Here is a 15,729-nt window from a genome sequence, read left to right as displayed (position 1 = left end):
CTGTTCTAGGACTGGGATTTAAAACAAAAGGGCAGTATTAAGAGTAAGCCCTTTTTAGAAAGGTGCTCTGTATTTGAAGGAAAACTGGTGAGGGGGAAGAAGAGAAAGCTGAGGTACACAAGTGTGAGTTTTTCATGCAGCAAGCATGGGGTGCAGGGTGAGCAAGAAAGATCAGGATGAGGAATGAGCCTCCACTGATATTCACACAGAAAGGGAAGAGCATTAAATCAGCTCTATTGATTGGCACTGATAAAAAAGTAATGCTTTTCTCTTAAGCACAACTCTGCTGTCACAGCTATTTGGTTACTGATGTGTGCTCCCAACAAAAGACATTACCTTAATACAGAGAGGTCACTGTGAGCTGCAGGCATAAGTGAGGCTGTGGCATATTCTCAAGCACGGTTATGCAGGCAATTTTTTTCTAGTGCATTTTTACATCTGTGTTTTTCTCTCCTGAATGCTTCTGTTGATAGTCAGACTTTCTCAATTGTTATTGCTCACATTAATTGGTAGGAGGAGGGAAGAGTAAAAACCTGATTATAATGTCACTTTTGCAAAATCATTATTGGCAACAAGTGACATCAACACAGGGGATTAGAAAAGCACAGAAATAGTACACGAGGGGTTAAAAAGACAATGATAAGTGGCTGTGAATCATCATCCTGCCTTTCTCAAATAAAATGCTCTCATCCGCTAACTCATCTATCTCAGTCCTCATTAAAGTTAGTGGGAGCCTTTCCATTAACTTAAAAGGATATTGGATCAACCCCAGATCCTCCATGCTGGGTGTAACGGGCACAGTTGTTAAGCTCAGAGGTGAGCAGAGGGAATTTTATGACTGAAGAGTCAGTGTGAAATTTCAGCCCTCTTGAATCCACTAGTGAAACTCCCATTAACTTCATTAGTGCTGTGATTTTGCCACTAGACTCAGCATGGAGTGAAATCAATGTGGCAAGAGACGGCAGGATGTTTGACAACAGAGATTCTAGCTGTGTTATATCCAGGGCTGGAATGCTGAAGTGTAAACTCTTTTTCTCTGTTAAAAGTTTCATGCTGCCATTTCAGTGGCAATAGGAGAATTGAGCCTGACTGCAGCTGCCTGTCTCGTAAGGAGAGAAATTCCAGCATGGCATCTGGCATGGGCTTTCCTTCAAAAATGCTCCCTTGGGAGATTTCCATTTTATCCAGAGGTGGCTGTATCTAATATGCAGCAGATAACTGGAATATGGTACACTTCCATCCAGCAGCAGAGACCATGCCCATAATCCCTTCCCAGGTAGAAGAAAGCATAAAGCTAGAGTTAAAATAAAAATAGGAAGTTTGGAAGAAAAGAAGCTTCTTAGAAATTAATGAGCTATACCCATCCAGCTGTGCTATCTGCAGGGAAATGTTATATTTTTGAATTGGAAAGAGATGCATGTGTGTAAGAAGAAGGAAAAAATGATTGGAAACACATGAGAATGGAAAGGATTTTCACCACCCTCTCCCCAAATCTGAAGAGAAAGATGCCTATTATAGTAATTGCAGTGTAAGGCCCAGAAATATGCTGCAGTGTGAGGCCAGATCCATCCCTGGAGGGCTTGCAGGCAGAGATGAATATAAAAAGTCACAGGAGTTCAGGGATAGGTCAGTACAATGATTTCAGTTTTTAAGCAGCTAGTACAGGGTTTTCTAGAAAGGACTAGAAATCTTACTTCCCTTAAGCAGTTGTAGTGAACTCCAAAACCCAAAGGCCCTTAAAACACTGGTTGCTTTCTGAAGTGTTGGTGTTTATCAGTATCTAATTCTAGCCTGTTTCCCAACCTGGGGCTGCCTTTGAAGTATCACTACTGAGAACTGCTCTGTGCTCCTCTCTGCCCTAGCCTACTCCCTGAGCAGGCTCTGAATGAAAGGGTTTGTTGGAGGCATGTGCTTCACCTTTTACTTCTACATGCTGTTGACTGGTATTAGCAGTACCTTCCTCAAAAGAGATGAGGATGATAACAAGGTGGTACTTAATTGAGGTTCCTGAAAGGACTTCACTGGCTTTAGGCTCTGCTTGCAGCCACCAAAGATCTGTTCTTGGGGAGAGCACGTAGGTGCTGCATTGTAGTGCCTGCATTTAGACGTACTGCCTGTAAGTCTGACTCCTCCTGGGGTTAAATGGTTCATTCTTTCAAATACTATCTTATTGGTAATGCCAGCATGTCATTAGTGTAAGGAATCATTAAATGGAGAATATTTTTTCTGTCTACTTTTCTGTGTGGTATTGTTAAATGTGGTCCCCCATTCCTGCCTCCAGCATCCACACCCCACACCCCCCATCCATTTCTCTTTCTGGAGCATTCAGAGTGCATGACTTCATCTGCTTGATTATCTGGAGCCTTGGGAATTCTGGCTTTGTCTCTGAAACCACCAGAATGTGCTGAGCAAACACCGCTCCCAGTCAGGCTGCATCAGGGCTGGCAGTTAAAGCCTCCCATGCAAGAAAACTTGCTGGGAGCTGCTTTTCAATGAGATCATCTTTAATGATAGGGGGTTGTCTTATTTTGGTGAACTGGATTGTACACGAGGGCAGTATCAGGGCCAAATAAAAGAGTTCTTGTTTCTGAATGTTTTTGTAGCTTTCTAGGATTGCATTTTTGCACAAAAGTGGGCATTCATTCGTAGTTACGTTGCAGTTTCATCTTTCATACCGACAATGTGGTTTCTGTCATTGGCAGCAGTGCCAGTAAAATCTACAATGGATTTTTTAAATGTAATTAGGGAGGGAGTGTTTTTTTCTCCAAGAGGCATGAGGAGCTGTATCTCTGACAATGCAAATTTCTTAAGAACCGTGCTGTTCACTCAAGTCTGTCTGGCTATAGAGCATTTTTGTTCTTGTGTTGCATCAAGCAGCAGGAGTAGGCTGAAGCAATGGAAAGGGAAGGATTGCTGACAGCTATCTAATGGGAGCCATTTCATGGGAACTCCCATGGTTGGAGTGCAGGAGCTCCATGTGCAGCATCTCTAACTTGCTGAGGGGTGTATTTGCTGCCACAGATCTTCTTATGTGCAGAATAGGAAATTAGGATGGGTTAGATATTACTGGGATACAAGGAAGAATATTATGTTTCCATGTTAGCTGATAATATCTAAGCTATGCAAATGCAATCTTTTATGGTGTGCAGATATCTCCTTCTGCCCTCCATGAGGAAGATAAGTTTATAGAGCTTGCTCAGAACTGAAGCTGCGGCATTACGTTGTCAGAAGTGATCCAAAGGAGGGGAGGTATAGTGTGAAAAATGGACAATGTGAGTTGCATACCCTGAACCCCCAGTCTGTGAAAGCACATCTTGACATCTTGAATTTCCTCCTTGAATACTCAAAAAATGTGGGCCTGACACTACCTTTACACAGCCGTGGCAAATAATGCAGATGGCAATTACAACCACTGTTCAAATCTTAGTCAAGCATGTGCTTATTCGTTTGAACAGTGTCAAGGTCCCTGCTTTCTCCCTGTCAGACAGTACAACCCCTGCAGGTTTAGGAGCTGCCAGTGCATGTGAGGACATTTGCTGTTTTCTGTCACTGTTCTTGCATGTATATGGAGTGTTACCCTGGTGGTACAGTGATTGTTTCCAGCACAGCTTTTTGAGGGAAATAAATCATGCCAGTCAAATTAGGAAGTGATCCAATATCCTGCTCATAACCCAAATTAAGTAAAACAAAGCTTGTATTTTATTCTGGTTTATAAAAGGTTTAACTCTTTGGCATGAAGCCCTCTATACTCTCTTCTAAATCCATCCCACACACATCAAAGAAATTGTTTTAGCTTAGCCAGAAATACTTAAAGATGTTCTAGAAAAAAACTTATTCTCACTGTGCTGAGAAGATAAGTTTGTGCAGAGTTGAAACCAGCTTTCAGGAGCTTTGCAGGTGGAATCTTTGAATGTCCAGCCAAGAAACTGACTCAGTTTTGATTCTTTGTATTAAGATTAGTGCTCAAGACAGTCTTAATACACAGTCTTTCATGGCCTAATAGAAGATGCAGCTTTATCACAGATGATGAAATTGAAGTCTTTTCCATTGAGATAGAAACTAGAGAAGGTTACCGTGGATAATTGCTGACTGTGAACATTTTAGAATTCTTAAATCCAACAAATTTGTATCCATGAAATTTTAAAGACTGGGGGATAGGAGCTCTGTTGATCTCTGTATGTTGATTTTTAGTCAGTGAGTGGAAAAAAGTGTACTGCTACCAGGCTATGAAAATTGACTGCTGGTGCTAAGTATAGGTCTATCAGCTTGACATTGATCCAAAGCAAAATAATGAAACTACTAAAATTGGAGTCCTTTATTAACAAATAAAGGGAACAGCACTTTGTTAGCAGCTCTCTACCTAAGAGAAAATGGATCTTGTCAAATCAGCCTGATGTGTTTTGGTTCACCAAGATTACAAGCTTGCCTGATAGTAGTCACCCAGGTGGGCCTTCTTCACATCTTGATCCAGAGGAGAAAATGAACAGTGTCCAGCAGGAAGTGGTTTTGATGCTGATGGATCACCAGGTGGAGACAGATGGGGTGAATCCTCTCTGAGCTGTTGGTGTTCCTCAGGGCTCATTTGCTGGCTTTTTACTGTTTAACACTTGTGTCAGTAGCTTGCTAGAAAACACGAAATGATTGCTGCTACTATTTGTAGAGGTGCATGCAGGCTGGACACAGTTGAGGGAATAACTAAGTCAGCTCACTGTAAGAGCCACCCACGTGATTTGATAAACCGTGAGAACATAAGAAACGCTCCTATATTATTTTCCTGGTACAAGGTTTCTATTTAAACTCAGGATAGCAGGTTTTGAAGGGGCCTGAGGCCTTGGTCCAGCAGAACAACAACTGGGAGGCCCTGGTGGATGGAAAAGGGAGTATAAATCCCAACACTCTGCCAGTGTGTGGGGTTTGATAAGGCACCATTGTGGATGTGGAAGGAAACATTAGAAAACTAAACTCAGTATTGGTAAAAAGGAAGTGGGTTGTTTACAAAGTCACTGTATGTTGGATAAAATCCACTTTTGTGCAGAGGGCTAGTACAGATGATATCAGGGTTTGGAATGAGATTTTCATCTTGGTCTGTCTTTCAGTGCAGAGGTGGAGTTTAACCTCAGTATGTTATTGTGCTACATCAGGATTTAAATTCCTTATTTACTGTTTTCTGGCAAACATTTAGGTAAATGTTGCATTAAGTAGACATTTATTTTTAATAACATTGACATTTATCTCACTTTTCTCCTGACATTTTTAGCATCTTCACAGATACCTGCATAGCTATTTCTGTCCTAAAATTTGCAGTAATTAATTGAATTTCTGCATATCAATGGGAGCAGCTATCAGCAAAGAGAAAGGGAGGCACTCCAGTTCCACATCCTTTGATTAAAAGTAAATTGAAATAATTAAAGGTGTGTAGTATTTAATGTAGAGGCTTTAGGGCTGAAAACCAACATCCTGATACCTGCTGAGAAATACCTTACTCCACAAATAACCTCTGTTCTAGTAACTCCTGCCATGGCTAGGGCTAGCATTGGAATGTGGCCCACAGTAATTACTGTTTTGAGACAAAGGGGACACTTTCTGTTCACTCAGAAATAAATCACTTTGATTGCTTTTCCCCTATGGCAGAGCACTGTATGTATAATTTAAGATGTACAGCACAGCAGTGGAGCCTTTTAGAACTGGATCATCCCACTGGTCAGCAGTAAGAAAGCTGATGCAAGTGATGGGTGAGCAGATAAACACTAACAGTTTTGGGAGCTGGCAAGTGCCAAGGATGCTACACATACAGCTAAGAGCACTGCATGTGTTTCAGTCTCTGGTATCAGCCTGTCTGGAGGTGAGACCCAGCTTGCCCATGTGTGGCTAAGCTGCAGGGATGTCTCAGGGTTGCTCTTGGGGGATTGTCTAAGTGCTGAGTGGAGCTGCAGTCATGTCAAGAAAACCAGTCCATCGTGTCAAGTGCTAATAACAGGAATTAAGTAGTTCTGTAAACACATTTTATGAACAAGTGTAATCACTTTGGTGTCTCTTAACAGGCTGGTATGTGATGACTGGGGAGCTTTGGAGCAGCTTTAGGAAGGGGAGGCAAGGCAAGGCAGAGCATCATCCCCTCTGAGAGGGTATTTGCTGCAAGTGTGAGGCTTTCTTGTAGCTGTGAGTGGGGCTGCTCCATGCACAGCTGGGGGCTGACCTTACAAATGCAGGGTTGTTTGTTGTAGTAACCAGCTACCTGGGAAAGGTTTCTAAAAACAGTTATTTTTTATTACTTGGTGAGCACTCAAAACAATTATAACTATGGCAGAAATTGCTGACCGGCTTGTATCAGTTTCCTTTTGATAGCTGTATTTTCTTTTTTTACTTTGCTGTCTGAGATGATTTTGGAATACCGGGATCTCCATCCCTCTCTTCCATGGCTCCAGGCTGTGAAATCAGTTTCAGTCTCTCTGTCTCACCCTACTGTGAAGTCATGGAACTTTTAACCAGTTGTGTAGTTTAACAGCCCCTTCTCACTGTGCCACGAAAGCACATCTCACTCAACATGCCCCCAGCTTCTGTACTGGAGGCACAGCAAGAACTGGAGGAACCGCCTCTGCCAGCAGCCACCCACCTCTTCCAGGGCTTTCCACCTGAGCAGACAGTTCTTGGTGCTTGGTGTCGTCCCTGCGCTGGCTGAGAGGAGAGGTGAACAGTGAACATCAAGGTTCTGTGTCACAGAGCATCTGGCAAAGTCAGTGAACCTGGGCTTGATACCATGCTTTGTCTTCTGGCTCAGCTGAAATGCTGACACAGAAATTTTAGTAAAACATGTTAAGTAGGCACCCAGAACCTGCTACAGACAAGGTCACTTCATTGTCTTGCATGTGTTCATCTGAAAAAGCAAATATATGTAGTTTGCATGTCTAATGAAACTAGAGGAGACAGAAGAAGATCAGAGAAAAGGTTGTTCTATTTAATTTCTAGTCATTCAACTTTTGTGTAAAATCAGCATTGTGATTGAGGCATTCTTATAATTTTGCAGATACTTGTTTTTAATGGGAGGCATTGCCATGTGGCATTCTTACACCCCCTTTTTGTTTTGTCCTTTATGAAATCTTATGGTTTTGGTTCTGAGTAAATTAAAGAGGTTGGATTGGCAATTCCAGATGTAATGCTGTCTGTTCATAAGGCAGATCCTCTACAGTAACAGAATTAAACTGCTAGTTTAGGTGTGTTTGAGCACCTCTGATTTGATCGGAAGAAACCTCCATGCCAGCAGAAAAAGTGAGCAATTTTGTTTTCAGCACAAGCATGAACTTTCATGATGTAGAAGTTATGCAGCTGACTGCAGTAAACTGACTGGTTGTATTGCTGATCTTCCATCCATGTCACTACTTACTGATTATAAAACCCTGCCTCTTTACTCCTCTTGATAGCAGGTTTTGTACTTTCTGCATCTGCTGGGTTTCAGTAACATGTCTGCTGAGAAAATATCTTTCTGTCTAATCTTGAGCTTGGTGGCTTTTTCCTACATTTTATTTTTAATGAGATTAAAAAGAAAAAAAAGCAGGTGGGGGAAAACTTGGATCCTAATAGTTATTTAAGCAATGAGTTCAGCTTGGAGGCTAAACTGGACCTTTTGCTTTTGAATCACTCTGTGGGTGGTGTTGCTTCTGTACAAGCACAAGGTGCACTTACTACATTTGTAATTCAGAATAATTTCCAGCAATATGAGTGCAGATGGAGCCAATCATTGGTGCTTATTTCTAGGCTCTTTCTACCTTCTCATGGAGAAAAAAAGGTCTTTCTGATGCTCTTTTGAAGCTGAACATGATGCAAAAATCAGGCAGAGCTTTTATCTTGCTCTCTCCTGATGCTTACCATCTTCTCTGTTGAAACACAGGGACAGTGGCATGTGTCTAGCATATGCAACAAGTCTGCTGTACACAGTGCTGTACACTCTGTCTAAGAATAAGACCAAGGGTGTTTCTGTGGAGGGCCCCAACAAGGTACTTGTCCCAGCCCAAAACTGTGGAACAAATAGTTTCTATGGGGTCTGCACCTATCCTTTTGTAGGCCTGCATCCCAGTCTCACGCTGGTCCCAGGCAGAAGCTGGGGTGGGCTGTGTTCACACAAGGACAACGGCACCAGGGCAAAGGCCCTTGCCTGCACCTGTTGCTGTTAAAACATGGGGGAGGTTCCTTTTCCAGAAGCCTAATGGGAGATGTTTCAACCTCTTCTAGTTGAGCAGTGCTACAATACAAAATGCTATTTGAAAATCAGGGTTCCTTTGTACACAGCTCTTCTCTTTCACCTCTCTCACCATGACCAAGGCACAGAGCTGAATTAGCAGCCCTGTAGCATCTGGGGAATGGCTGACAACAGGCCACGTTCACAAGGGGCCAGAGCTTGTTCTAGACTGGGGAGCAGGCATAGGGAAAACCATCTCCTTTAAGGAAATCTGGCAGCTCCAGCAGACTGACACAGTTCCTCTGCCCCTCATCCAGACCATGGTTAGCCACTGGTCTGGCACACTGGCAGCATGCTGTCCTCTCCACACCCATCCTCTCTGCCAGGCACAGTCTGTCCCTCTGTGCTGACCACTGGAAAAGCTTGTAGGGGTTATGGAACAAAGGTTTGCCTGTCCAGCTGGTGAACTGAGAAGCACTCACTCTTGGATAGAAATGACAACAGCTTTTTTTTTTTAAACCAAATTATTTATTTGAATAGATGAAGCAGCAACTGTGCACTGTATTCAGAGTAATTTAAAACCAAATTAATGCCTTGCACTTGTAAGCCAAGGCATAGGAAGGCAAGTAAATCCTTCTTCCTAGTCCCAGGGGAGTTGTTTTTTTTCCCTGAAGCACAAGAGAAGGACTGAAGGGCTCATGCATGCTTAAAATGTTATGTATCAGTTACGGAGCCCATGCTGCTGCTCAGATGACATCACTGGTAATCACACAGTTTTCTTCCCTCTCGACCTAGTAATGTATGTGCCCTCTCATTATCATCCCCCATTTTATTTTAATAGGGAGCAGGCTCCACCAACAGCATAACAATTTGTTTCACAGGGTTCTTCCTCATCTCAGGATAATCATTAGAGATCATTAGAATTAGAAAAAAGCTGGGGTTGGATTGAGATATGGGAAATTGTTACACTAAAGCTGGAGTGCATGAGGAGTATGGCCTAGCCCATCTGCATTCGAAGGTAATGATGCTTTTTGGGTTTTTTTAGGATTTTTGGGATGGAAAAGGTCAAGGCTGGGTGCAGCAATGCTGCTCTTTGCAGCTGGAGGTGCAGGGAGAGGTTTTCTGCTCTGTTATGTACCATCTGCTGTTGGGCTGCTGGAGAAGCCAGCAAGTAGCTCCAGATAACCACCCAGACAGGGTATTTTTCAGAAACTGCTTCTGGGATTGTCCTCAACCCAAAGGCCTGTTAAAATCCATGTTAGACTGATGAACAGGGATTTCTGCTCGTTATCGTAAAGGCTGAAATGGCTGGATAGAGAAAGCTATCAGTTTCCCATTCTCCTTGAGCAGATATTTCTACCCAGGATAATGCCCCTCTGGGGGTGGAGGATGAATGGAAATGAGTTATAGGGAGTTCCAAGGGAAGGCAAAAATGAAAGCAATTTAATCATAAGGTAAGTATTTATGTTGCAGAAATAACTAATCGGTATTGAGCAATAAAGATCTTAGGATATAAAAGAGAAAAATGAAATATTTTATGCATGAAAGTACTTTTGATAGATTCTGGATACTAGATTGTATACTGGAGTAAATTTCTACCATTAGTTCTGTGCATAAAAAATTAGATTTTTTTTAAGGAAAACAGTAGCCGGATGTTGTGTTATAGAGATGAAAGAACAGGGGCTTTCTCTCACTCTGCATTTACATCTAGAAAATTTTGGTTTTTTCCTGTTAGTAGCTTGACCAAAACCCCAAACATTTTTTTTTTTTTAATGCATACTCTGAATGCTGCTTTGCACTGTACTGCACAGAGCAGGGGCAAGTGACTAAAACAGACCGATGGGGAAAGCATAAAAATTATTGTACAAAGAGAGATTGTTTAGATATCTTTATTTAGCAAGTGAAGTACATTGCCAGTAGGAAAGAGAAAAATGGAGACTCAGCTGTGTTTACCAAGGCAACAGAAATTTTCCTGAAGTGAGGCCAACTTTGATATGAGCTATTAATTTTGCTTGATTTTTGCAGGGCTACTTCGGAATAGGACTTGAATGTCATGTTTTTGTGTGAGGGCATAAACATCTTGCTTTCAGTTCACGTTAGTTTTGCATCTGTGCTTGTAAAAACTGGTGTCTGGTCCAGCACTTGAAGGCCCATAAGGTGGCTGAGGTTGTAGCACGACCTGAAAAAGTTGTGCCCTGTGAGCTTTCAGGAAGGGCTGGGATCCTTGTGGCACCAAAACAGGCTCTTGAAACTAGAGCCAAGTTCATTGTGTTAATCCTGTACTTTTTGCCCTTCTCCCATCTCAGCAAAGCTTTTCCTTGTGGCCCTGATCCAACAAGCCGTTTAACTGCACGCAGGTGCAGTCACGGGATGGGACCTCCTGGCACGCCTCACTGTGTGCTGAACTGTATTTCCAATGAAAAAACAGCTACAAGATAACTTCTGTGGCCACCTGCTCCTGCCAGCCCCAGTCTTTGTTCGTGCTGAGTACAAACATCTTCCCAAACCGCCAAGGTCAGGGTGACAAACCAGGAAATACCAAGTAAAGGTATGAGTCCCTACATTTCACTCTCTGACCTTCTAAGATGGGTGCAGCTGCTGGGATTTACCTGCAGCACTCTGGCTTTGTCCATGAGAGCAGTTTTGCTGGGTGGCACAGCAGGCTGTGCCTGGGCCTCACTGCTCCCTGAACACACTTGTCTGAGCACAGGTAGCACAGGTTGGCTCGTCCTGCAAGGCCACCTGCAGCTCGTGCACCACCAGTGATCCACGTTGTGCCAATGGTCAGTGTCCAGCACAGGTGGTGATGTCCTGGACATTGCCATCTGTGAAACACTGGGAAAGAGGGTGAACATTTTTCTGCAGTGTTTCCTGTGGATCACATTTTTTAGTGTTCCTTAGGCACAGTTATTAGTTGGTGGTTTTGATATCAGCAAACCTATGAGATGTCAAGTCTATTTCTGCCTTCATCCTGCCTCAGATAAGTGCCAGGCATGAGTGCCAGTACATGAGTGTCCTTTCTCATCCCACTAGGCCACTCACACTCCTGACCCATTGACCATAAGCCAAGTCTTCTTCCTTGGCCCCTTTTCTACTGCAGATGTGAGAAGGAGCTCTGATGGATCTCCTGTGTCTCACACCCGCACTGATAAACTACCCTTCCCCATTAACAGGAGCTCTCAGCCTTCTCTTCCCCACTGATACCTTTCCTCACAATTTCACCCTATTATTCCCCAATTTTCCCTTAGTTTCTGCCAAGAAGAATTTGTTTAGCTTCAAGTGTTTTTTTTAGATTTCTCACTTGACTCAATTTGCAGTGCCTCAGAGTGAGCTTGGCCCTCCTCATCACCTTCTTAGCAAACCCAGGCTGCAAGAGCATACCATTACTTCCTTCTACTCCCTGGGTGAGGAGTACATTTTGTAGGTATTTTTCATGTTTTGGGCATGGTGAACTGTCCCACAGGTTCTGTTGAGAAAAACAGAAGAATTGAAGGCTAGAAATTTTCTTGACCTGCCTAAGCATGTGTAGTGTGACCATTTGCCTGAGCTCTTGCACGTGTGACTGCCCCCCAGAGAGCTCAATTGTTTTGGCAATACAGTGTTGAATTGGTCATATCCCAGTAGGGAATTACTTGGTGCTACTTAAGAGGAAATGTCAACAGACTTTCAAGTATGAAGTTATGAACAGAATCTGCTTTTGAGCAACTTCTGGTAGACTTCTATCCACTTCAACAAAATTATGAATTTGTCTTTGGATCATATTCCCCGACTTGCACAGCTGAGCAGTCAGTCTCATGGAGTTATTTATGGTGTTTACCTCATATCAATAGCATTTTCCTCCTTTTGAGCACTGTGAACAATCATTTTGTACAGCCAAGTTGGTGAGATTTGGGAGTTTTATTTCAAATGACTTCTAGGAAATATCTAAAATAAGATTTGATTTTAACCCTAAGGAGGAAAATAAAACTAATGGGCACGACCAAATTCCCACTTAGAAAAAAATATACAAGCATCATTTGACAAATAGACTTGAGTGAGGCTTAACCAAGGACCCTAACCCATGGGCCCAGATGAAGAGGTTCCCAGAGATGTCATTGTGCAGCTTGTTTTTCCCTTTGGCAGCCCCCAGCTTCCTAGGCAAATGAAAGCTCTAAACTTTGTTCCTTTCCCAACATAAACCCTAACCCTAGGCACAGACTAAACCCTTTTCCAAGGACCACAAGCTGTAGCAGAAATCAAAAAGCTGTCATGGGAGAAATATTTTCACATTCTCCCTTGTCAGCCACAACAGAACTGGAGTTCAAGGGTTTTCCCTCTCCTAACCCTAAACATTGGCCTTGGCTGGATTATCACAAGCCACACCAATGATGAAATTTTCAGAGACAAAACCCTAATGAATCCAGTCACTCCCTCTGAGGGAGCTCCTTGGCAGCTCCACATCACATGCAGTTCTAGGCTTTGACATTCCCCTGAACTAACCCTAGCCGTAAATGTTCTGTGTGAGCTGAGCATTTGCCAAAGAGACTAAGCCGTGACCAAGATAACAAACTTGTCAGGGGAGAAAGCTCTTTGCAGCCTCTCCTTTGCCTTTGGCAGTGCATTAACAACCCCATGCCAGCTGGAGCTGTAGGACCTCTAAGTGCTCAAAATGTAACCCTAAGCCCAGGTGTGGGCTGCTTCACAGGTAACAACACTCAGCTGTGGCTGAGATGGAAAGTGTAGCAAAGAAACCTTTGCCATCTGGAGCGCTAAGCTTTGTCCCTTTTCCATCCTTAGCCCTAAAGCCTGAGGACAGCTAATCCTCAGTCAAGCACACAGAGCACTGGTGATGAAAAAGCAATCAGAAGAGAAAAATTTCTGTGACCTGCACTTCCCTCCATGGCACATTAGCAAGTGCCATGCTAACTTCTGCTGAAGGCTTTTTCCTTTTCCCAACACTGAACTAAGGCTGTGCAGGGGATAACCCTTTGCTGAGGAACCAAAGCCCAAATCAAGCTGTTGTCAAAGGAATGGCATTCTAGGAGACTCCTGCTTCTCCTGGCAGCCTGTGGGAAGTGCAACATCTACTGATGCTTCAGGACATCTTTCCCTCCTAAAGCAAAAGCCTGACCCTGAATTAACTATAATTAGGGATAACCTGCTGTGGTCCCAGCAAAGATGTCAGAGGAGCAATCTTTCAGGAAACCCGAACCTTAATCCTAATGCTGAATGTGGAATGAGCCCTGGACTGTAATTTAAATGAAAAAGGTGCAGGGGAGAGACATTTTTCTTTCCTCCTCTTTACTTTGGAATCTTTGGAATCCCCTTGGCAGCCCCATGCCAGCAGAGCTCCTGTCCCAACTTTCTCCCTGTTTCTGTCCCAAGCCTAACCCTGCCCCAGACCCTCAACTCAGCTTACCCAGAGCCCAGGGAGAAAGCTTGCCCAGAGGTAATTTTTTTCAGCCTATACATTGCTTTGGCAGTCCAATGCCAAGTGGGGCTTTAGGCTTTGTCCCATTCTTAAACAAAGTTACTGTAACCTGAGTTTTATCCCTGTCCTAAACTGAGCTTTTCAAGGGATAACCATGTAACTCCAGTCTTGAAATGCTGACAGTCTCTAGCCTTCCTTCCAGCTACAGTGACTCACCTTTACTGTTTAAGCGCTGTGCTCCTTTTGACTCTTAATGCCACAGCCAGGCACAGCACAATTAAAGATTAGTAACAGATGTGTATTGCTAGTGTGTTTGTGAGCCCTATTTAGGGTTCTTCCTCTCTAATAGAAAAAACCCCAAACAAACCAAACCCAAACACCTCTGACAGGTAGCACTGTTGTGTCTGTGATTAATTACGGGGAGGATTGAAGACCATCCTTGTGAGATGAGCACATTTGTTCACTAACCTGTGTGGACTGTGTGATGAAGTGGTGGGAACAAGAGCTTCAGACACCAGCTATCTTCCTATCTGTTCTGGCACAGGCCAGGCACTGTTTTCCCCATGCTGAAGACTCCCCCCTGGCATCCAGTTGGAAGAACAGAAGGATCAAACCAGCTCCCTGTTCTTTTGTATCTGGCTCTTGCTGTTCCTGCCAATAGCACTCAGAGAAAGACCACATGTTTATTTTCATGTGTTGTAGTGTCTCCCACCCATCAGCTGGAGCAAGCCATGGATCCCTGTGATCTAAATCCTGCAGGCATTTCTCTCTCCTTCCACCCTCTTCAAATCTGCCCATGTTGGAAAGTCACTTATTAATAAAAGAAAGTCTTCCCATATTAGGAGAGATTATTTCTGTAACTTCTGCTCTGTGTTCCAATATTCTCAAGGACCTCTGCATCTTCCCTGTTGTGCTCTAATGCTGGGAAGGATGGGTCATTTGCCCCCCCCCCCAATATTTTCCATCAGGAAAAGGAATGAGCCATGTGTGTCTGGAAAATGGAACATGAATGTTTACAGGTCCTCACCCTGAGGTGTGCTCTCTGGTAATTACTGTTTCAGATGGCTCTGCATGAGTGTTATGTCCTGTAGCTCTCAGATCTTTAGAAAAATAATAAAATCTGCTCCTTAAGCTGCAGCTAAAGTTGTGACTGTGCCACAATTATGAGCTGCAGGATTGAATTTAGACTGGCGCAGTGGAAATCAAGGTAAATGTGCAGCATATGTGGTTGGTTTTCCAGAGAGTTTGAGGGCAGAAAGGGAGTATGACTGAAAGTTGGAAGGAAAATGGAAAGAGCCACTGAGAGGAAAAAATATTGCTGTAGTAAAGATTTCTGTAGGCAAATACCACATCGAGTGCTGATGAATGGTAACTGCCCAAGCATAACTCATGAGTTATTGTCTGGTGGAAAATAATAGACTACACTGAGCATCCTCATTCAGCAGAAAGAGCCCTGCTGCATGTTCATGTGATACACAAGGGCTTGCCTACACGATTTTGGTAGTGCTGTAACTCCATCTGTAGCGATTAAATGAGGACATCCCTCTGGCACGGGTTCAGTTAGACTGATGGGACCCAATTCTCACACATTTAATAGTGCTGTGTGGATGTGAAAAACACCAAGCTGATAGAGCCACCACCTGCACAAAGGTTTATAGCATTGTGATGACACTGACACTGAGTCACAACTCTCTACCCGAAGGTAGATAAATCACTAAAAACCCAAACCCAATCCCTGTGACAGAATTTAAGAGAAAAGCTTTGTTTTGCTCCATGTTTGTCTTTCCAGCTCCTTGACACCAAAGACCAGAGGGATACATGGATCTGCAGGCAGGAAAGGAGAAGGGCTGGGTGAGCCCAGGGTGGAGGAGCTGTCCTGGCACAGTGCACTGGAGCTGTGCTGCCAGCACCTCCTGTGGGGCTGCTGCTCTGCAGGGTAACAGCCAGCAGGAACAGCGGCTGAGGGAGGGTTTGGTGAGACTGGACGTGCCAGAGGGCTCTCCAGCTGTAGGAGACAGCAATGGGGGGAAGGGGGCCTAGGGGAGGAATGAATGGTGGAGCAGGTACAAGGGTAAAGACATTGGTAAACCCATAAATCTCCAGCCCTGGCTCATATCTGGCCATTTCATGTGCTTGCTAGGTCAGT

General features: G+C 43.6%; 1 protein-coding gene across 1 annotated transcript in view; it reads left to right on the top strand.

Annotated features, from left to right (window-relative positions):
• The window catches only part of ECRG4 (ECRG4 augurin precursor), a 59,745-nt gene that overhangs the window by 773 nt on the left and 43,243 nt on the right, over positions 1–15,729 (top strand). The gene's annotated exons all lie outside the window — the stretch shown is intronic.

This window comes from Pseudopodoces humilis, chromosome 2 (genome assembly GCF_049639895.1).
Source record: "Pseudopodoces humilis isolate 2021_Gansu_Grassland_sample_001 chromosome 2, ASM4963989v1, whole genome shotgun sequence".
NCBI classification, from domain to species: domain Eukaryota; kingdom Metazoa; phylum Chordata; class Aves; order Passeriformes; family Paridae; genus Pseudopodoces; species Pseudopodoces humilis.
The sequence above is the reverse complement of the archived record's forward strand: the minus strand, read 5'-3'. Positions and strand labels throughout refer to the sequence as shown.